Source organism: Balaenoptera borealis (genome assembly GCF_965194805.1).
Source record: "Balaenoptera borealis genome assembly, chromosome: 11".
Taxonomy (NCBI): domain Eukaryota; kingdom Metazoa; phylum Chordata; class Mammalia; order Artiodactyla; family Balaenopteridae; genus Balaenoptera; species Balaenoptera borealis.
In genome coordinates this window covers 48,919,028-48,942,501 of record NC_138868.1, presented here as the reverse complement: position 1 = coordinate 48,942,501, position 23,474 = coordinate 48,919,028, and the positions used below count along the sequence as shown (strand labels likewise).

Below are 23,474 nucleotides of genomic sequence, written 5' to 3'. Positions count from 1 at the left end.
TCCATTTGTTTCTGGGTCTTATGAATCTGAAGGGTTTTCTCAAACAAGAATGGAAGGACATTTTTTTTGCAATAGTAAAGTAATTTTGTTGGTATTATAATATGTATTGCGGCAATCATATGGGCAGTATGGCTTAGTGGATAATACCTTAAGGATTTAGAGTATGCTTTGTTGAAAGGTACTATTCCTTCCCCCAGAGTACATACTGGATTTGGGTTTTCAATGTGAAAACAAATATTTCTGTTGCAGAACTTTATCATCAGCTTGTTGGAATTCATGCCCAGAATATTTTGTGTTGAACAGTTCTGATTCAGTGGCATGTAAAGATTCGCTAATAAAGACACTGTGCCAGTGATGCTGTAAACTTGTTCAAAGCTAGGAATGCTGCACTTTATTTAAATGGCAGAGAAAAGCCAGTCCCAAACCGAGCTAAGTTCTTGAATCTGCACAGTGGTTTAACTCTGTTTTACTGAGTTCTGAGAATCTGCAGCAGCTTCCTGGCTACACGTGGACCTAAGGGTTGAAACTGAAGCTGCACCTTACTCCGAGTGGAACCAGAACAGCAATACTGGTATCTGGTTTATAGAGGGTGGTTCCTTATCGTATAATTTCACTTGATATTATATTTGACTTGAACTGTAGTCATTCCAGATAGCTCAAGAGGAATGAAAAACATAAAGGATCTTTTAGAGTCTCACATTCTGACTCTTAAAAGTGGAGAAGAGGAGGAAGACCCCACCAGCATGGAAATTAGTGCCAATGAGCACAAATTTAAAGGGTTATGGGCACACAAATGAGGGGACCAGGCATATATACATGTAGGAACTTTCAAGGGGCATATGCCATGAAGTTATTTTCAGGAATGCTGATGGCAAGAATTGGTTCTTTGGAAACATCCAAAGAATGATCAGAAATGTATTAATTTATGTTCAAACCAAGAAGGAAGACATCTCCATGCCTGGGGAGAGGGAGTGATAACAGATGCCAGGAGACATCCAATGGAGGCAGGAACAATGCCAGTAGATAGAGTTGGGCAGGTGGCCCAGTTCTCACAGTGGAGGATATGTGGAATCTAGAAATTCAAGGCTTGTGAGCTTGGTGTCCATCCCTGGCAAAGTCCTAAGCCAATTTAGCAGATGGTTTGTGAGCACCTAGAAAAGAAAAGGTGCCCCAGAGTTGGCTTATTAAAACCAAGTCATAGTAAACTTCCTATGCTTCCATTATTGGTAGAGTCACCCTTGACTTCAGCAAGATTTTTCATGAGGCTGCTTATGATAACCAACGAAGTCCTTTTTTTCACTGGGAACAAAGAAACCAAATTGGTGAAAGGGTCGGGGTGAGGTTCATGTCAGTTGAAGAGAAAAGCCAGGGAGGAAGGAAGATACCTCCTCGTGGCCAGCTTGGTGGGGCCGGTTAGAGTCTGCTTAAGAAAGGAGTGGGGAACTTAGATAAGCTACTTTGTTCATGTTTGAAGTGTCTCATAATACTGCATTTCTCAAATTGAATCAGAGCCCCCTGCCTTCAGAGATGCCTGGGGGTGTTTATTTAAAATGTAAATTCCTGAGCCTCACCCAGAATCAGGATCTCTGGAGCCACAGCCTAGGAATCTATACTTTTAACAAGCTTCCCTGGCAATTATCAAGCACACATAAATTTCAGAACTATTGCTTTAAAGATAAGATCATCTGCTGTGAAGAGCATTACCCAGTTAGAGGAATATAGGAATTATTTAGTTGTTTTTTATGCAGTTTAATTTTTTATATGATTGTGGCCCGGAAATTTCTGATCTTCCTCTATATCTAATTGCTCAGGGTCAAGCCCAACTCTGTTGCCATCTGGTGACAGCCACTTATGCTGTAAAAGCAGGACTCATGAGGCAAATCTTTTGTGCACAAAATGGTAATTTTGCATCAGGTCCAGATCTTATATAAAGAGCAATGAGACATATTGGAAGAAACTTAATTCAGTACAGTTTCTTGAGAAAGTTAGTCTCCATGCTGCCTGAACTGAGGGCAGCAGTGTACTGCTACCTGTATGACAACCAGTTCTCCAGAGTTAAAAATGTATGCATAAATATACACACACAAGTTTATTATAACTTTTACTGATATAAAGGATGTGCACCATACAATTCATAATAAAATATACACTACAGTTTATTGATTACATTACAATTGATTCTTATAGAATGTTTGTCTTGATTTCTGTCAGACTTCTGTATCCATAGCAAACTTTGGTTGCAATTGACAAATTAGCATAGCTCCAACATACATGGTGGTTGATAGTTTCATTTATGTGAACAAGTAAGGTAAAAGTAAAGCAACAGCAACACGTCATAACTGCACCCATTCATCAGTAATGTGAGCAGCTTCTTTGTTGAGTTGAGTAATAGTTTTTAGAATACTGGAAGAATTTATCTTCAATCTTTTGTGCTATTCACAATGTAATGGCTACAGACATGACACTTTTAATCTGTGTTATTGACAATTTCTCCACGACTTTCTTAAGACGAGTTCAACAAAATAATAAATCAAGCCCTGATTTGTGGTGTTTGAAATATCTGTGATGTAAATTTTCCCACCATAGCCCCTTTCAATCTACCAACATGATGTCACTGAATGCAGAGCTGGGAAGAGATGTGCAGAACCACAACATTATATAATAGTTATTTGCACCATACAGATACGATATACATAAATCACCTTGAGAGCACAGATAATTGTAAAATGTAGTCAAATGAGTAGGAAATGGGGACTTTTGAATGTTTATTACCTTTGTTTTCAATATCATTTATATAATTGTAAGTTTATATAATTTAATTTTTAAGTAATGGCTATGTTTAATACCAAGCTATCAAAATTCCTGAAAATTTAACAATTGGCTCTTTCGAGCTGCTGTGAGCTGGCTCTAGTCCTCTACTGAATAGGGGCAAGTTTTCTGAGCTTGCAGACCTGTGACTGGATGCATCCCTGCTTTTACACAGGAGCACAGATAGAATATTCAGGCACATTTTCATATTAGCATAAAATGCAGCTCTTCTAAACTAGAGCATAGCGGGACCATGCCTGACAAATGTGTCCTGCCCCTGGGCATCAGAGTGAAGAGGAATTCCTAAACAGATAAGGTCAGATCCAACAGAACAGGTTTCCCCTGTCATGTCTGGGAAACTATTTATGACTCATGTTCTTTGCCAGCTCTGTGTTTTGCATCAGTAGACATTCTGACATGTAAAGTTACCTCTCTTGTGTTGCATCCTACTGATTTCAGCAAAACTGTTTTTGATACTTTGACACTCTCCATTCAAGAAGTCCTTTCAAATACAATTATGATATTATTGTTTCTTACTTTTCCATTTTTGTCTACACCAGCTTGTAATTAAAATCTGATAGCAGCCTGGCTGTGGCCACTAGAATAGATTTTTTTATTCATTTGCCTAAAGCCAGATATAGAATTTATTTGCAGTTTGTAAGTTCTTGGAACTGGAAGTTTGAGGCTATCTGCCACACTTGAAGATACTAGGATTTGAGCCACACTTCTGTAAATTCTTATTAAAGCCGACAGTGCTGTGGAAAGTTGTATTTTTGACAGAATTTTTGGATAGTCAGGTTGTAAATAATATGCCTCCAATGCACAAACATATTCTTTCTTCCTATTTTCTGGCTGTTATGCTTACAAGCAAATTGTGCATTTCATTCTGTGCTCCAAGAGCATTTCCTGAGGTGTGTTTGAATTTCCCACTGTAGGGACCTGGACTCTATCAATATTTTCTGTACTGACCCTTGTAATTATAGCACAGGGACCTTCTTAAACAGAACTTTGCTTACCTAACGAATATAAACACAAAATTGCTTTAAGCTGCTAATTGTTATTTCCTGCTGTGGATATTGGTCGTGTAATCCAGCAACTCAACTGCTATTTCAGCCATGAGAGATCTTCTACAGTGTCTCAAATACTTCCTCAAGTTAAAATTTTTATGGTGTCCACTGACTCTTAATTTGAGTAAGAAAGCGTCTTTCCTAATACTGTAGTAAAAATACACATTTATAAAACGAAAAAGCAACTTGTTGCATAATATAAAAAGAGTAAAGTGAAACCAAGCAATCTCTTGGCTGGAGGGAGACCCCAAACCTGTTTCACAGCATTGATGCCATCTTTCTATTTTTTCTTTTCAAGCGGAGTCGCCATATAGAGAAGCTCTCTTAGTGTATGTGCAGCTGATTCCATGGTTCAGGTTGAGAGCAAAAAAATGGAGCCATGATGGAGGGCTTGTATAAAATACCCTTTGGCCAGGTAGGTATTGGAGTGTGAGTTCACAGAGGGAGGCAGGTGGGCAGATGGCAGGCTAGGCACCCTGAGCGAGCTTCACGTGCCGGTTGACAGGCAGTGCCTAATTAACACTTGCTCCCGCGCGCACCTCCCGGGGCGCTGTGCGCAGGCACAGACCCGGGGGCTCCTGGGCAGCCATCTGGGTCCTCCACCCCAGGGTAGCTCATAGGCGGTGCTGTGGGAAGTTTCGGAATGCAGAAGCCCTCCCAGTGCTTTCGGTGTTTTTTGGCGTCTGTTTCAGTTGAGACAGAGCCCCTTCTGGGCCCTAATGATCCTCATTAGTCAGAGTTGGGGATGTTTCAGCTTCCTAATTTAAAGTATGTTTTCTTTATTTATATTTCATTTAACATCTCCACATTTTATTTTTAATTTTAACTATCCAAGTAATATATACACAATGTTTAAAAAAATCACACAATACTGAAAAAAAGAGAAAAGTTTTCTTACCTGTGGGTCCACTCTCAGAGGCAACCATTTTCATTTAATCTTTTTTAGTTTTAGGTTTCTGGTAATTACCTCCATACTGTAATACACTTGTACTTCAGTTTTTTTTTATTTACGAACTTCACAATATTTGTAAACAAGATGAGGAATTTTCCTATCTCCAATCTTTATTCATTATGTTATTTTGAGTTCTTTTGTTGGTTACATTTTAGACTCTAAAAATATTTTTTAAATTTCCATTTCCTTTTGTATCAGCCTTGGACATTATCTCTGGATCTTCTACTTTGTAAAATGAGGATATTGGTTGGCTTTTATGCTGTTATAACATTCTGTATTATACTTATAAAGTCATCCATGTTTTATCTATATATTAATTCTAAACATATCTATTACATATCAACCAAATTGTGTTTTATGGTACAGTTGAAGCTTTCTTAACCAACTTCCTGTTATCTAACTAGCTGTAATTAACAGAGCTTTCAATTTCTTCTAGAAAACATTTCAGTAAATATTGTTACAGGCTGAGTGCTCACAGATAGCCGGCTATTCACTGCTATTCCCTTTTATTCCTGCTCCCATAAATTAAGCTGAATGCTTACAAAGAAGCAGTTGTTTTTGCTCCAAAACTTGTTTATTCTGGTTGTACTTATTATTGCGATTATATAATTTAATTAAATATGTATACTGATGAAATATAAATACTAAAAGAGACTTGTTCCTGTGAAAACAGAATCGAATGCTTCTAAGACTCAGTAAAGGCCTTATTTTTTTAAATGGTGCTGAATTAGGAGTGGAGGAGCATTTATGAAAGGTTGAAAACAATGATAAAAATCTAAAAGGATTCTCAGATTGCTTCACAAATATCTTTAACTTTTTATTCTACTTTAAACAAACTCGAGTTGAGCGCAGACTGCATTATGGGTGTTTTTGATGTAAGAAAGACAACACAAAACTATAATCAAAGAACTCATATTCAAAGAAAATAACTTCACTCTGTACCAAAGGATTGGTAAATTAATATTTTAGGTTAGAATAAAATGTTTACGTTAAAATAAGATATTTCAGGTATAAGGGTGAGGGGATGGTTTTTTCTGTTAAGTGACTTTTTCAATTAACTGGTACCACCACATTAGCTAAGAGTATTATTAGCTTCTACTGTTAAGAGTATGGTGATTAAGAATAGCCTTCAGCAACTTGCTTTACCTTTCTGTACCTAGGTTTCCTCATCTGTTAAATTGTGATAATCATAGGGTTTTATGAATTAACACATAAGTGATGCTTATCACAGCATTGGCACTTGTTAAGCACTCAAAGGTGAAGCTATTGTTATTGCTATTACAATATTGTGATTTTGTAAAAATTAGTAACTACTGAACCATGAAGTGTGATTGGACCCTCGGGGAAGGAGGCACAGTTTTATATTGTTAATCTTGTGCCTCCTGAAGCATTCAGTTTCTGTATCCAGAGTCTTTAGTTGTATGCTGTCAGTTGTTCAAAATCTGGTCATATTTTAATTGGTTTGATATTTGACTGTTACTTTCTTTTTTGGCATTTTGTGTTTCTTCGACTATTTTATAATATTTTCTATTATAATATACTTAGGATATTTTGTAAACAAAGAGAAGCATATTTCTAAATTATTAAATATACCCAGTCTCTCAATCATACATTTGATATTGGGAGCCCACTTTCTTCTTGATGGTATTCTTCCTAGGAGTTCTGCTTCCATCTAGAAATATTCCCTAACCTACACAGAGCTGATGTCCTGGGACCCCATACTACTGGCACTTAAAAGTTAGGTACACTTTTATTCATTTCCGTACTTTCTCTTTCTTCAATTCCATTTTTTTTTTTTTCATTTAGCTGGAGTACATCGTCAAGTAAACTTTTCAGAAGACGGGCATAGGATATAAATAACCAGTCCTTGCATTTCTAAAAATGCTTTTATTTTGCCCTCATTTTTATGGATGATTTGGCTGAGCATACATTCTATAATGAAAATCATTTTCTGTTGGAATTTTAACGGTACTGTTTTATGGTCTTCTTGCATTATAGAATTGCTTAAAAGAAGTCCGAAGGCAGCCTGCATCTAGATGTCTCCATGGTGCTCTCTCTAGCCTTCAGATTTTGAAATTTCACAGCAATGTGTCTGGGTGTATGCCCTTTTTCATTCACCTTGCCCAGCATTTCCTGAGACATTTACTGTAATCAAAAACCTTATGTCCTTTCACTCTGGGAAATGTTATTTTATCTTTATGAGAATTTCCTGCCCTCTGTTTTATCAGTTTTATATTTTGGGTGGCCTTCTAGATTAATCCTCTATGTTTCCTAGCTTCTCTACTGCTTTTTATCTCTGCTCTACATCCAACTTTGTCTTAGAAGGCAGACATCTACCACAGAATACTTTAGTATGGGTAAATCTTTTGTTCTCTCCTCCCACTTCTCATAGTTTGTCCCCTTTACCATCATTTCCACACCCTCCCCCTCATCTGACCATGGAGTTTGAACATTAAGAAACAAGAAGACACCATAGTATATGAGTTTACTCAAGCCATTGGATTATGTTACTACCTCCTCAAGGGACCTAGTTGTCTTAGTCCGTTTGGGCTGCTATCAACAAATTACCATAGATTGGGTGGCTTGCAAACAACAGAAATTTATTTCTCACAGTTCTGGAGGCTTGGAGTTCAAGATCAAGGTGCAGGCAGATTCGGTGCGTGGAGATGGCCCACTTCCTCATAGAAGGTGCCTTCTCTCTGTGTTCTCATGTGAGTGAAGGGATGAGGGAATTCTCCTGGGTCTCTTTAATAAGGGAACCAATCCCTTTCGTGAGGACTCCACCTCCTAATACCATCACATTGGGTGTTGTTAGGATTTAACATATGAATTTTGGTGGGGACACAGACACTCAGTCTATAGCACAAGCTATCCCTAGACCCGATTTTAGGGGAATTTTGAGGCAAAAGATCAGGTGGGTTTCTCTCTCCTTTCAATGCCCATATTAATTTAATGTTTCTTTTTATAAGTTCATAAGTGGAAGCTTCAGAACTCTGTGACAAACACTAGTCAGAATGGGTTTTCAGCAGAGTTCACTTACTTCTTCTCAAGATAACATTCAGTAATAACTGAATGTAATTATCCACATTGACTTCTCAGTTCACTGATGTTGTGGTCTCAATCCTTAACTGTTCAAAGATGTGAGAAGTAATTGAGTGACTCCCTGTCTTAGAAAGGGGTCAAACTCCTCACTCATAACATTCTTCACCTTGAGATAATCTGCACCCTTATTTTATACCTAACTTGATTAATAGTGATGACACCTAATTGTAACTTCTTTCTCATTTTGGGGCAATGAGAAAGGGGTTCCCTTCTAGTTTCTAACAAATTATAAAGCAGGAAACATGCAGAAATTCCCAAGGTAGTATGTAAGTTATAAAGATGATCAAAAACCTTATGCTTTCATCCCGTTTCCTTGTACATTTTTTATAAGTTATTTATGAAAGTGGAGTTGTTTAAGCTCTGATGTGCCATGCCTTCCAAGTGACATATACCAGTCCCTATGTTTACAGTAGAAGAAAGCCTCATGATAGCATGGCAAATGGCAGAGATGCTCCTTAGACTTAATTCTGCAAGGTTGTCCAAAGGTCTTTTGACACAGACTCCCAGAGTCACAACAGTGGGAATCAGTGTGTGACTATTAGGGCCCTGGAAAACCCAGGAGGAACCCCAGGCTCTGTGGGGTACTTCATCCGAAGTACTTTGGCAGAAGGGTTGAGAAGGGACTATGTACCTGTCTAGGATTGGTATTTAGTGAAGCTACGGAGTTAATGTGCATTTGTTAAAAACCTAACTCCATCAATCTTCCCCCTGCTTAGTAATTCTCTTCAATTTTTATAATAGTAATGTCTCATCCTCTCCGATAGTTTCAAGACTTCTTATTTCTGTTTCATTTATTATTAACCCAAATATCTCCCTGAATATCACCAACTCGTGGGCCTAGGTGGATCTCCTTTACCATATTTTATATGTAGGCTTGCTGTATCAGCAGCCTTTACCTGCCAAGGGGTAGGAAGGGCCCCTGTCATTCTACTTCTTGTATTTTCCTGTGAGTCTCCCGTGGAGGATATGGAGGAGAATAATATCCCACATAAAATGAGACACTTCCTTTGGCTTTGCTGTCTTTCAGCTGAGCCTGCTGCTTTTGTCATCCCTCTAATCCATACTTGCTGCTTTTGCTGTTTCTCTCCTCGGATGCTGTCCCTGTTCTCCTTGCCTTGGCTTCCTGCTAATCTCTGCTCTGTCTGTAGGCTCCTGCCTGATCTACCACTAGTGATCCAGCCTCAATTTCTTCTACCCCTTTAAGTGTGAGAACCTTGCCTTCTCTACTGTTGCTGTTTGGAGTCTTCTTTTAAAAAACTTTATTTTAAAATTTTGGTTACAGTTTCATTTTTGTTTTCTTAACAAGTCTACTGTTTAATCTCTCAGGATTAAAAAACAATGATTAATCTTCTAAAGAACTGAACAACAAAGGAATGTCAAGGGAAGGGCACAACTGCCCCATTCTCTGGGGGTATAGTAGCTACTCCAGTTTAACACCTAGCTTCAAAACAAAATGAATTTTTATATTTTCTAAATGAAATAATGTACAACCACCATCTTCATCTGAGCTTATTATAACTTTCAAACACAAAGCTTCATTTTAAGCTTGGTAAAAATCTTTTAACAGGAATGATGGCCGACCTTAATATGTAGTGTGTATCTTACAGGAAATGTTTTTTAACAATCATAACACAGTAATAATTGCCATTAATGAAGTCCTCAATTTAGAATCTGGAACATTCTTCCATCAAGGTGGGGGAGGGGGAAATTCAGTCCAATGAGTCTGTCTCAAGATCTTCATCTCTTGTTTGCTCCACTTGTATTCTCTTTTCAGTAACTGGATTAATGCTTTGAGCCCAAAATGAGATATATTTTTTATACTGTAGATTACATGTTGTTTGGTGCTCAGTTTCCATTTGTTCCTCTTGCTTGCGTTTTCTATCTGCTGCTTCTTTCTCATGTTGGCCTTTCAGCATATTCCTTCTATGAGCAGTCTGAAAGTTTCTTCCACCTTTTCTCTTCTTTTCACCTTCTTGATCATCTCCTTCCTCTCAGAATCAGAGGTTGATGTAAGCCCTGTTTTAGCTAAATTTTTCCTTTTTGATTCAACTTCTTTTTTCCCCTCTTTTTTATCTGGCTCTTTTCTTGGCTTATCTTCTTCCTTCTGGCCCTCTTCATCCTTTTTAAGCTGCTTTTTAGGTTGTTTTTCCTCTTGCCCTTTTTTCTTACTTTTGTCTTCTTCAGTTACCATGTCACTCTCCGAAGGACAGGGCTGTTTTACCATTTTTGGGTCTGCCTCTTGGTTTTGGAATCTTGACTTCTATAGCTGCAGGTCGTCCTCTTTTAGGACTCACTTTTAGATTAACAGGTGCTGTTGCTGTAGTCACTACTCCTGCCTCCTCGGTTTCTACTTGTTTTTCTGCCTTTCTCTTTCTCCCTCTTCTGGCAGCTTTTGAAGTGGTTATATCAACTGCTTTAGTCACATCCTCGTTGCTGGCTTTTTCTTCATGGTCAGTATCTTCCTTTGAAACACTAGTTTCTTTTTCTTCAACTTCAACATCAGATGACGCATTTGATTGTTTAGTTGATGCCTGTTGACTTGAAAATTTCACTTTCGGATTGTTATCTATCTCCCATAAACCTTCATTAAAGCCTTTTCGTTTATTTGGTTTGCCGTACTTTTCCTTATTTTCTGAGTAAGGAAATATGTCCTTTGGGCCTAAAAAAGCAGTCTCATGAGTTCCAAAAAAGAAAATGGGTAGTTTGTTTGTGGGTGGTTTTACAGCTCCATCAGGAACTTCATCTACTCGAGCTGGCCAATGAGGATAACCTTTCATCTTGGCGAAGATGAGGTCCCCAGGTTTGAAATCGCGAGTCATGTTTCGGGGGCGAGGCCGGGGGTCCGAGCACAGGGAGGAGGTGTGGCGGTGCGGACTGTGAGGGGATGCGGGAGGGCGGACGGCAGCCGAGGCTCCCGCGGCGGCGGGAGGGGGAGGATGCCTCGGGGTGTCCCGACGCGCCTGCCGGGGCCGCGGGCGCTGAGGCTGCGGTGGCAGGCCGGCCGCCTCTGCCCGCGTCCACGCAAGCCACCTGCGCCACCAGCTGCCACAGAGGCATCTGAACGGCTCCGAATAGCAACCGCCGCCGTCGCTGCGCTGCTCCCGCGTGGCTCCTGGAGTCTTCTTTACTCCTGTATCCAGTGCTCACATTTTTGGTCTTTAGGGAAAAACTTTTCCTATCTCAAGCCCAGGTTGTATAGAGAGTGTCCCATGGCAATGCCACTTGGACCCCTAGTGGTACACGATGCTGATGAGTCCCAGAAAAGTGGGAATAGTACTGTGCATCCTCAGGAGAGTACATTTCCATCCAGGATCAGGGGACCAGGAGATTGTTAGTGGAACACCTGTTTGTGGCCCCTTTCCCTACTTCAGTCTCAAAGCATCATTTGGGATGTGCCCCAGACTCTCCTCTTTTCTCAGTGTTCATCTAGCAGCCTGCCTGTGCTTTCTGGCTGTGATCATCTCCAGTTCTTCTCTATGTACTTTGGGGCCTATCTTGTAACCAGCTTTCATTATGGTGAGGCAAACTACTTGATTTATCATGGAGATAGAAAGCAGAAGAGTGGTTACCAGGAGCTGGGGGTTGGGGAAGAAGAGAATGGGAGGTTATTGTTTGATAGGGATAGAATTTCAATATGGGATGACAGAGTTATACCGATGGATAGTGATGATGACTGCATAACAATGTGATTGTACTTAGGGCACTGAACTGTACACCTAAAAATGGTGAAAATGATAAATATTATGTAGATTTTACCACAATAAAAAAAAGTGAAAAAAGAAACCTACCTGGTTTATAGAGAAGTGAGAATTGCAGAAATGTCTTAGGAAAAACCAGCAGTGCTTGCTCATAGCTGTGGCTTTGTCCACGGCCATCAGGCAGAATTTCTGTGACTCATGGAGAGGGCAGTCCTAAAGAGAATGCTTTTGAGAAGAGTTGGTATCTTCCAGTTAAAATTAAGAGTAATTTGTATTGAAATTAAAGCGTTTTATCTTTTTTGTCAATGCTCTTTAGGACAATTACTACATTTCTTGGTCATATACCAGTATTATTCATCATTCTGATGAGGAATAAATGCCAATTTCTATCCATGACTACTGATGAAAATTAGCGTTTTAAAAGAAACCATCTTCATTTCAGCAGCATGAAATATTTACTAAAAGGAAATTGACTTAAAAAACACAATTTTTAGAAAATTGATGGTTAAATACAGAGACAAAAGAGCTCATGCTTTTAATCAAGTGCTGATAGTCTAAGCTTGATCATGCTTTTAGCACAGGCAGATTCATGACCTGGGGGTACATTAGGATGTCAAGCATAGAAGTCCAAGCTAGTAAGAGGTTATATGTTATAAGAGAGTATGTGTCTTTAGTCATGGACCAAGGTTCAAGGCAGACAGAAGAGAAAAAAAAAATAGGGAAGAGTTTGAACCAGGAGTCCACTTTCTGTTCTGACTTTAAGTAGCCTTGTGGCTTGGAACTGTTTCTCAGGAGAGATATTTCTAGGGTTAATGTTGGCCATAACCATAACTATATGTCTCACGTGTGTTTAAAAACAAGTCTACACCCAGACTCCACGTCATTTCCTCATATGTCCTGTCTCTTACCGAACTATTGTGCTATGAGAAAAATATTGCCCATGTAATTCCCTTCATGCTCATGGAAGCCTGGCCGTCCTCTGGCCTTACCTGTATAGACACAGAGAGCATGTGCCCAGGACTGCTCTAAGCCAGGCCGTAAGTGTAAGGGTCAAGGCCTTGTCCTCCAGGTGTCCAGCTATGCCTGAGGAAGAACAGGAGATTGAGTCTGTGTAATTCTGGGGTCCAGAGCAGTAACAGACTTACCAGTAAATGCACCATACCCTATGCAGGCAGACAGATATCAAGTAGAAGGGAGAGATAGGGCCACCCTGAGCTGTCTGGTTGAGTAACTCACTTCTCCACTGAATGGAGCAGGAAGAGGTGGGAGAAGTGACCAGGAGCATTTAGGGAAAAGTCACTCTTCAGGGGAGCCCGGAATGGGAAGAAGCATTCCCACCCTAACATTACACGTTGCTTTGAGAGATTTTTTTTCTAAATGTTGGTTCATAAAGGTGGTTGTCAGAAACCTTTTGATCTTGTTCCACAGGGTAGATGATAGGTTTAAAGACTAATTGGATCAAAGCAAGACCAGATCTAACCTGGGAGACTCTAACAGAGTTTGGAAAGGGGTCCTGTGGGAGGTGTGAATTCTTAGGCCAATGCAGCAGTGCTCCGCTTAAAAAAAATTTTAAGCAACACTACTTGAAAGCGCTCCTACGGATTCAAGTGCACCTAATTTTCAAAAGAGCCAGGTGGGGAGGAATTTCTCCCCCCATTTTAGAGGTGAGAAATGGCTTCTAAAGAGAAGAGGTTGCAGGCAGCCCAGAGTCTTATAGAAAGTAATAGAGCTGGACACCAGGCCTCCGAGGTACCCACTCCCATCTCCCTCCACTGCTGGCTGGACCTGGGCTCCCATTTCCCGCAGACACACCAAGGAAGGTTGCTGACCTCTTGGGCCTGTGTCTGGTCCCCACATGTTCTTAAGATTTGTTTCATGGTGTTCTTTTCAGGTAAAAAGTCCCCATTGTCTAAAACCCTGCACATCAGATTTTCTATTATTTCTCAAGAATACTAGCACATCTGAGTGTTTTCATTTACTTTGCACAGGCCAGAATCCCATGATACAGAAAACACTGTAGATTTTGCAAGCACTTCTAATGAAGCTACATTAGAAGTGGTAAAATATTTTCTTACATGGATTTTTTTTTTCCAATTAAATAATTTCTGTAGAGAATGAAAAGAGAATGGAAACCCAGTTGCAAACCTGAGGATAGTTCCTGAGCCTTCCTGTTATGCAGACAGCAGGGGCCCGGGTGCAACAGGATTGGGAGGTCAGGGATTATGGACACAAGAACCAAAACCCAGTTCTTATGTTTGCAGCTCCAATCACTACGTAGCCTGAGCAGCCCCTGCTCCATCTGGTTAAGGCAGAGGGGTGATGGCAGTGTGAAGAGGCGCTGGTCACACTTTACAAATAGAAGGTGCAACAGAAAGTGTTCTCTCAATGCTAATTTTAGGCCAGCTGCTTCGTTAACATAGGCAGAATCACCTGGGCAGCCTTCTGAGGAAAGGATCTGAGGGCCTGTATGGTCGGACCATTCAAGATGACTGTTTTCTATACATCCCCTGCTTGCCCAGTGCCTGCTTCAACTACACCCTACTCAGAGGACTGACCTTCCTACATACTTGCCCCGGGTGCTAGCTAATGATCATTCGCAATAGCTTATCAAAGGGGCGGTGAGAGGCACGCCCCTCTGCTGGTTTCCCTGGTAACTGATGAGCCAACCTGACGTCAATTCTCCCTATAACTGGTAACCACCCCCCCCACCACCACTCTGGCCCCTGGAGCCAAGCCTGACGCCGTGCCCTGCTCTTGGCCACAAACGGTGGGGAGTCACTCCAGGACCTTGCTTCAGACATGTAAGCTCCCCCTATCCATTAGACCATTGATGTCTCTGTTGCTGACTCTGGGCTCTTTCTTCAGTCTTGAAGCTGGGCAGGGACAGGCCTTGTAGGCCTGCGGGGTGCAGCCCAACAGGGCAAGAGACACGGTCCTATTAAATATGCTCCTCCTTTTATGTCAATTGCAAGGAAAATGCAGTTATGCCATTTGCCAATTACCATGACTTAATTCATTTTACCAGTCCATGGGCTTCTTAGAGTTAAGGTCGTAGCGTGCTCTGTTTACTTGGCTCAGTACCTTAATAATGTTATGGCTCCTGCGGGCCCAAGTTAATGCTCCTTAATCCTTGCAATTTGCACTAGGAGCCAGTATTTTTCCATGAGCTTAGAGAACCTCATGTCTGCTGCAAGAACGAAAATCAAGAATGGCCCTAAAACATAGCCTCCAGTTGGAGAGCACCCATTGGCTTGTGGTCACTAATAAGAATTATTACAATGGCTTTAGCTCTAGAAAGACATTGCTGTGAATTCAAGGTCACTTGGCAAGTTCATGGGAACCACAGAATGTGAGAGCCATTCCCAGGCCCTTTATGATAGATGAAGAAGACCATAGAGGGGCAGTGACTTACCCAAGGTCACAAAATATAAATGGTGGCAAAGCTGGTCCAAGAGCCCTTGGAACATGCCAGGTCTTTACTGGGGCCTCCATGTACAGTTGAGCAAGTTGTGCCCTCTGCAACATGGGGGCCATATGCAGAAGCCGTGGCCTTCTCTTCTTCTGGTGAAGGCTTTTGACCACCAAGTGACCAATGCCCAAGTGACCTGGGTTTTACCTTTGTGTAAGAGAAGTGGTTATAAGAGGACCTGGCTCACTCCTGTTTTATGGGATGCCTTCTCTGAACCCCACATTGGGTTACATATCCCTCACTTCTTGGTTTCAGTAGCACTTTGTGAATTGTAAATAGCATTACTAAAAGGACTAGTGGCTCCTTGAGGGCAGGGTCTAGTCTTATTTATTTGGTACCCCTGGTTTGGTCCTTAGCAAATATCAGGTGTTCCACAGAAGCTGCTTCTCTTGTTCTCAGTAATTCAGCTCAATAAGCACCATTTGGGGCCTAACGGTTGCTTGTTACCAGCCCATTTCATAAAGCTGTGGGAAGCCTCGCTATTCACTAACCATGGTGACCACTTCTTGGCAGTAAGAATAAGTCTAGATATGGAGTGGCTGAATCCTGAGACACCTCATGAAAATAACCAAAAAACAGTAACTTATGTTTATTGACTGCCAGTACCTTTCTAAGCACTCAGTACAACTCCAAGAGGTAAATAGTATTAATGTCCCAACGTTACTATGAGAAAACAAGATGCTGAGAGATTTATCTCATGTTGCACAACTGATGTGGGCTGCAAGACCTTGACTGTGTGTTTCTAGAACTTGTGTTTCTAACTACTGTGCTTTGGTGCCTACAGTGTAACTAGAGCAAGGTCTCTGCAAGATCACATCTCCCAAACAACTTAGTTCAATCATTTAAACACCAAAGCATCTAATTGTAGCCTAACGTCTATTACGTGCTTCTTATCCAAGATAAGGGTCACCCTCTGGGCTATTGAGGTGTGTGTGGGGCTAAGTTCCCCTTCACTGGATAACTCCAGAGTTCTGTAATTTTTTAATGCAAAAATTTTATTATTGTTATTATTACCTTTTAAAATTGCAAAGTAATACATGTTCATTGTTTTAAGTTTAAAAAAATACAGAAAATAATGTATTCAGTGAAGCCCTCATGGTCACATGGAAGGGATTGTTGATGTAGGAATTCTGACATAGATAGTTCTGGATGATCTTTAAGGTTTATTCTAATGCAGTGTTTCCACATTGATTCAGTTTCCTGAAACACCTAACATCTCATCATCAGAGCTGTCTGGTCTTGGCTGTTTCCTCTATCTAATTATATTACCACTTTCCCTACAAGGTACCATGTGATATCTTCAAGTTCTCCATAACCTGATTGTCTAACTAAATTTCCCAGTGTTGTCTTTTTTTAGGCCCCCAAGACACAATTGTTTTAGGATCAGGAAAACATCTTGTGTTCTGAACTCATATATATAATGTTTACTTGCTCTTGTTTAGTCAGTGTTCTCTATAGACCATCGGCATCAGATAAATCTGAGCTCTGAGTTGCTTGTTAAAAATGGAGATTAAGGGACTCTTACCTAAGACATATTAAATAAGAATGTCTTAAGACTGAAGTCAGAAATCAACATTTTTCCCTAACCAAAACATGTTTTGTTTTTTGTTTTGTGTTAAGAAATTGTCAAACATATTCAAAAGTAGAGAGAATAATATAATAAGCCCCATGTACTCATTATTCAGTTTCAACAAGTATTAACCCATGGTCAATCTTGTTTCATCTATAATTTGAAGCAAATTCCAGGCATGATATCATTTGAATGTTTCCATATCTATACAACATAACCACAATACAATTATCATATCTAAAAGTAAATAATAATCTCTAATAGCATTACATTTCTGGTCCAGATTTTCCTTGTCTCATAAATTTTCTTAATTGTGTAGTGTTTTAGATGCTGAATCATGTCATTGGTTATATTTCTTCCTTTTCTATGATAAGTGGGATGTTGGGAGCCAATTCTGTAGCCACCTCTGGCAACTTTACAAAGCCTCATGTTTGCATTTTGGCTATTTACCTTCCTCCTGACTTCATCTTCATTTTAATTTTATTTTTCTTTGTCCCTGATTTCCTTGGAAAGCTTCTCCCACTGTGCTGCATTATATGTTAAAGCTGCCTCAGATCCTTTTGCAAAAAGATAAGTCATATGTTAGTGAACATATCAGTGATCTTGAGCCACTGGCCTTACTTCATTTTGCACCATTCTTTTAAACCAGTTCCTATCATCCCAGCTTCTGACAGTGAGTTTCCTCTCCCTTTGTATGTCCCATCCACCTCACTGTCAACGCTCAGCACCACTTTTCCAGCTCGGATCTTTTTTGCTTCCCTCCTCAATTGTGATTCCAGGTTTACTTTGGCTGCCCTGGAAACACCTTGATTAATTCTGAGCATCCACACTGCTCCGCTCTTCCGTCACCATGAGTTTCCTGTGGCCATGAAAGGACCTGACACAGACACCAAATCTTTAGGTTCCAACATAATCCCTTTGAAAATTCCAGTCTTCTGGGACATCACAGGCTTGGAAGAGCAGTTGAAGGGGGAGAGCTCAGGACAGGCAGGCTGGGGTGGGAATCAAAAATGTCTTCTATTTTCCTGTTTTGCCCTGAGCTATATTGTTGCTGTAAGAAGTAGAAGTGGGGCAGGACTGACATCCAGGGGACTAGGACAGTGGTTCCCAATTTTTGCTTCCTTATTTATCCAGGACAAAGTTCTCACAACTCTGAAGCAATTGACAAAATAAGGACAGTATAATGGTTTTATTCATAAAGCTCAATATAGTATTTTAAGGGAATGCCATTTGGTGTTAAAACAACCTTTCTTATATGAAATGAGCATGGTAGTAAAGAGTTATATGTTTTAAAGTCGGTATTAGCTAAGTAAAAAGTTGATAGCCTGTGTCAGTCTGTTGATATTTTGTTCATAAATCTAATAAAAGTCTGCACAAAGATGAGCAGACAAGAGTGGATGTCTTTTATGGGTTTGACTTGGAAGGAAAACTGTGCTGGGGAACTGAGATTATCATTATTATAATGACTATCATGATTTTTATTCCTTTTGTTCCTCACAAACAAGGAGCAGTATTAAATAAGGACTGTTTTCAGAAATGTTTCGGGATTTCAGACCCAGGTTCACCTGAATGTGCTAAAGCACATATACTTCATGTACTACAGCAGCTTCAAAAATGTTTTTCATTTTTCTCTCAGTAATACTAGCTCATTGTAAAAAGTTAACACAGAAGTGAAAGTCCCTTCTATTTTCATCCCAGCAGAAATGGTTTGCTCTATCTCCACATGGTTTTTAATGTAAAAATAATTTTAGCATAAAACAGCAATATATAGAGTACAGTCTATAAAAATATTGAATAACTATGCTGTACATCTGAGACTAATATATTTTAAATCAACTATATTTCAATTTTTTAAATGTATCTATATATATATTGATAATATCTATCAACTATAGACAATTTCTCTTGTTCCCTCATTTTGGAAGGCAAACTGTAACCTTTTCTTCAGCTTCTTTCCTCTTTCTACCTCTTAATTTTTGACATCATTTTTATTAATTTTATACTGTCAAAGTTGAAAACATTTCCACTCTGTTCTACAACTATACTTAAGTCCTCCATGCTTCATCTATTGCTTGATTCTAAGAGTTGAGAATCAATAAATGGTGTCTGTGTTATTATGAACATAAAATTTTATTTAGTGCAGAATCAAGAGGTATACTTTGTCGAGGTATATGTGAAAAATAATACTATGATTATTTTTCCTTTTCTTTAAAAAATTTCCTCCTGGAATTCCTAATTTCTCTCTTTTTTTTTTTACGCTATTTTAAGACAATTGATGATGTTATTAAAAACTAAACCCTCCATCTTGTCATTTATATCTTTTCAAATCCTTTTTATCTGAGGAGGACTCCTTTCTAGAACGCAGTCTTCCTGTTCTAGGCTGCATGGCTCCTCTCCAGGCCTGCCGCTCAGCGCTCTTGCTGGGACTTCCTTCACTGGTCTTCTGAGAGGAGTGCAATTTTCCCTGTACACTATGTCTTCTATCTCATTTTATTTTATTTTATTTTTAATTTTTGAATTTTCTTTTATTTTTTATACAGCAGGTTCTTATTAGTCATCCATTTTATACACATCAGTGTATACATGTAAACCCCAATCTCCCAATTCATCACACCACCATCCCCACCCCACCGCTTTCCCCTCTTTGTGTCCATACGTTTGTTCTCTGCATCTGTATCTCTATTTTTGCCTTGCAAACCGGTTCATCTGTACCATTTTTCTAGATTCCACATATATGCATTAATATATGATATTTGTTTTTCTCTTTCTGACTTACTTCACTCTGTATGACAGTCTCTAGATCCATCCACGTCTCGACAAATGACCCAATTTCGTTCCTTTTGATGGCTGAGTAATATTCCATTGTATATATGTACCACAACTTCTTTATCCATTCATCTGTCGATGGGCATTTAGGTTGCTTCCATGACCTGGCTATTGTAAATAGTGCTGCAGTGAACATTGGGGTGCATGTGTCCTTTTGAATTACGGTTTTCTCTGGGTATATGCCCAGTAGTGGGATTGCTGGATCATATGGTAATTCTATTTTTAGTTTTTTAAGGAACCTCCATATTGTTCTCCATAGTGGCTGTATCAATTTACATTCCCACCAACAGTGCAAGAGGGTTTCCTTTTCTCCACACCCTCTCCAGCATTTTTTGTTTGTAGATTTTCTAATGATGCCCATTTTAACCAGTATGAGGTGACACCTCATTGTAGTTTTGATTTGCATTTCTCTAATAATTAGTGATGTTGAGCAGCTTTTCATGTGCCTCTTGGCCTTCTGTATGTCTTCTTTGGAGAGATGTTTATTCAGGTCTTCTGCCCATTTTCTGATTGGGTTGTTTGTTTTTTTAATATTGAGCTGCATGAGCTGTTTATATATTTTGGAGTTTAATCCTTTGTCTGTTGCTTCGTTTGCAAATATTTTTTCCCATTCTGAGGGTTGTGTTTTCATCTTGTTTGTAGTTTCCTTTGCTGTGCAAAAGCTTTTAAGTTTCATTAGGTCCCATTTCTTTATTTCTGTTTTTATTTCCATTACTGTAGAAGGTGGATCAAAAAAGATCTTGCTGTGATTTATGTCAAAGAATGTTCTTCCTATGTTTTTCTCTAAGAGTTTTATAGTGTCTGGTCTTACATTTAGGTCTTTAATCCATTTTGAGTTTATTTTTGTGTATGGTGTTAGGGAGTGTTCTAATTTCATTCTTTTACATGTAGCTGTCCAGTTTTCCCAGCACCACTTATTGAAGAGACTGTCTTTTCTCCATTGTATGTCCTTGCCTCCTTTGTCATAGATTAGTTGACCATAGGTGCGTGGGTTTATATCTGGGCTTTCTATCCTGTTCCATTGACTTATATTTCTGGTTTTTTGCCAGTACCATATTGTCTTCATTAATGTAGCTTTGTAGTATAGTCTGAAGTCAGGGAGTCTGATTCCTCCAGCTCCATTTTTTTGCCTCAAGACTCCTTTGGCTATTCGGGGTCTTTTGTGTCTCCATACAAACGTTAAGATTTTTTGTTCTAGTTCTGTGAAAAATGCCATTGGTAGTTTGTTAGGGATTGCATTGAATCTGTAGATTGCTTTGGGTAGTATAGTCATTTTCACAATATTGATTCTTCCAATCCAAGATCATGGTATATCTCTCCATCTGTTTGTGTCATCTTTGATTTCTTTCATCAGTGTCTTATAGTTTTCTGACTACAGGTCTTTTACCTCCTTAGGTAGATTTATACCTAGATATTTTATTCTTTTTGTTGCAGTGGTGAATGGGATTGTTGCCTTAATTTCTCTTTCTGATCTTTCGTTGTTAGTGTGTAGGAATGCAAGAGATTTCTGTGCATTAATTTTGTATCCTGCAACTTTACCAAATTCATTGATTAGCTCCAGTAGTTTTCTGGTACCATATTTAGGATTCTCTATGTATAGTGTCATGTCATCTGCAAACAGTGACAGTTTTACTTCTTCTTTTCCAATTTGTCTTCCTTTTATTTCTTTTTCTTCTCTGATTGCCGTGGCTAGGACTTCCAAAACTATGTTGAATAATAGTGGCGAGAGTGGACATCCTTGTCTTGTTCCTGATCTTAGAGGAAATGCTTTCAGTTTTTCACCATTGAGAATGATGTTTGCTGTGGGTTTGTCGTATATGGCCTTTATTATGTTGAGGTAGGTTCCCTCTATGCCCACTTTCTGGAGAGTTTTTGTCATAAATGGGTGTTGAATTTTCTCAAAATCTTTTTCTGCATCTATTGAGATGATCATATGGTTTTTATTCTCCAATTTGTTAATATGGTATATCACATTGATTGATTTGCATATATTGGAGAATCCTTGGATCCCTGGGATAAATCCCACTTGATCATGGTGTATGATCCTTTTAATGTGTTGTTGGATTCTGTTTGCTAGTATTTTGTTGAGCATATTTGCATCTGTATTCATCAGTGGTATTGGTCTGTAATTTTCTTTTTTCGTAGTGTCTCTGTCTGGTTTTGGTATCAGGGTAATAGTGGCCTCGTAGGATGAGTTTGGGAGTGTTCCTTCCTCTGTAATTTTTAGGAAGAGTTTGAGAAGGATGGGTGCTAGCTCTTCTGTAAATGTTTGATAGGATTCACCTGTGAAGCCATCTGGTCCTGGACTTTTGTTTGTTGGAAGATTTTTTTCATCACAGTTTCAGTTTCATTACTTGTGATTGGTCTGTTCGTATTTTCTATTTCTTCCTAGTTCAGTCTTGGAAGGTTATACCTTTCTAAGAATTTGTCCATTTCTTCCAGGTTGTCCATTTCATTGGCATAGAGTTGCTTGTAGTAGTCTCTTAGGATGCTTTGTATTTCTGCCATGTCCATTGTAACTTCTCCTCTTTCATTTCTAATTTTATTCATTTGAGTCCTCTCCCTCTTTTTCTTGATGAGTCTGGTTAAAGGTTTATCAATTTTATCTTCTCAAAGAACCAGTTTTTAGTTTTCTTGATCTTTGCTATTGTGTTCTTTGTTTCTATTTCATTTATTTCTGCTCTCATCTTTATAATTTCTTTCCTTCTACTAACTTTGGATTTTGTTTGTTCTTCTTTTTCTAGTTCCTTTAGGTGTAAGGCTTGATTGTTTATTTGAGATTTTTCTTGTTTCTTGAGGTAGGATTGTATTGCTATAAACTTCCATCTTATAACTGCTTTTGCTACATCCCATAGATTTTGGCTCACTGTGTTTTCGTTGTCATTCGTCTCTAAGTATTTCTTGATTTCCTCTTTGATTTTTTCAGTGATCTCTTGGTTATTAAGTAACGTATTGTTTAGCCTCCATGTGTTTGTGTTTTTTACGTTTTTTTCCCTGTAATTGATTTCTAATCTCATAGTGTTGTGGTCGGAAAAGATGCTTGGTATGATTTTAGTTTTCTTAAATTTACCAAGGCTTGATTTGTGACCCAATATGTGATCTGTCCTGGAGAATGTTCTGTGTGCAGTTGAGAAGAAAGTGTAATCTGCTGTTTTTGGATGGAATATCCTATAAATAACAATTAAATCTATCTGGTCTGTTGTGTCATTTAAAGCTTATGTCTCCTTATTAATTTTCTGCCTAGATGATATGTCCATTGGTGTAAGTGAGATGTTAAAGTCCCCCACTATTATTGTGTTACTGTCGATTTCCTCTTTATAGCTGTTAGCAGTTGCCTTATGTATTGAGGTGCTCCTATGTTGGGTGCATATATTTATAATTGTTATATGTTCTTCTTGGATTGATCCCTTGATCATTATGTAGTGTCCTTCCTTGTCTCTTGTAACATTCTTTATTTTAAAGTCCATTTTATCTGCTATGAGTATTGCTACTCCAGCTTTATTTTGATTTCCATTTGCATGGAATCTTTTTCCACCCCCTCACTTTCAGTCTGTATTTGTCCCTAGGTCTGAAGTGGGTCTCTTGTAGACAGCATACCTATGGGTCTTGTTTTTGTATCCATTCAGCAAGCCTGTGTCTTTTGGTTGGAGCACTTAATCCATTCACGTTTAAGGTAATTATCGATATGTATGTTCCTATGACCATTTTCTTAATTCTTATGGGTTTGTTTTTGGAGGTTCTTTTCTTCTCTTGTGTTTCCCACTTAGGGAAGTTCCTTTAGCATTTGTTGTAAAGCTGGTTTGATGGAGCTCAATTCTCTTAGCTTTTGCTTGTCTGTAAAGCTTTTGATTTCTTTGTCGAATCTGAATGAGATCCTTGCTGGGTAGATTAATCTTGGTTGTAGGTTCTTCCCTTTCATCACTTTAAATATATCATGCCACTCCTTTCTGGCTTGTAGAGTTTCTGCTGTTAACCTTATGGG

The 23,474-nt window shown here is 39.1% G+C and overlaps 1 protein-coding gene and 1 pseudogene across 4 annotated transcripts in view; one reads left to right on the top strand and one right to left on the bottom strand.

Annotated features, from left to right (window-relative positions):
• Positions 1 to 23,474, top strand: part of SYT9 (synaptotagmin 9) — a 185,418-nt gene that overhangs the window by 26,893 nt on the left and 135,051 nt on the right. The gene's annotated exons all lie outside the window — the stretch shown is intronic.
• On the bottom strand, positions 9,176 to 10,987 carry LOC309605549 (PC4 and SFRS1-interacting protein pseudogene; annotated as a pseudogene). Its single transcript has one exon. The product of its transcript is annotated as a PC4 and SFRS1-interacting protein pseudogene (transcript).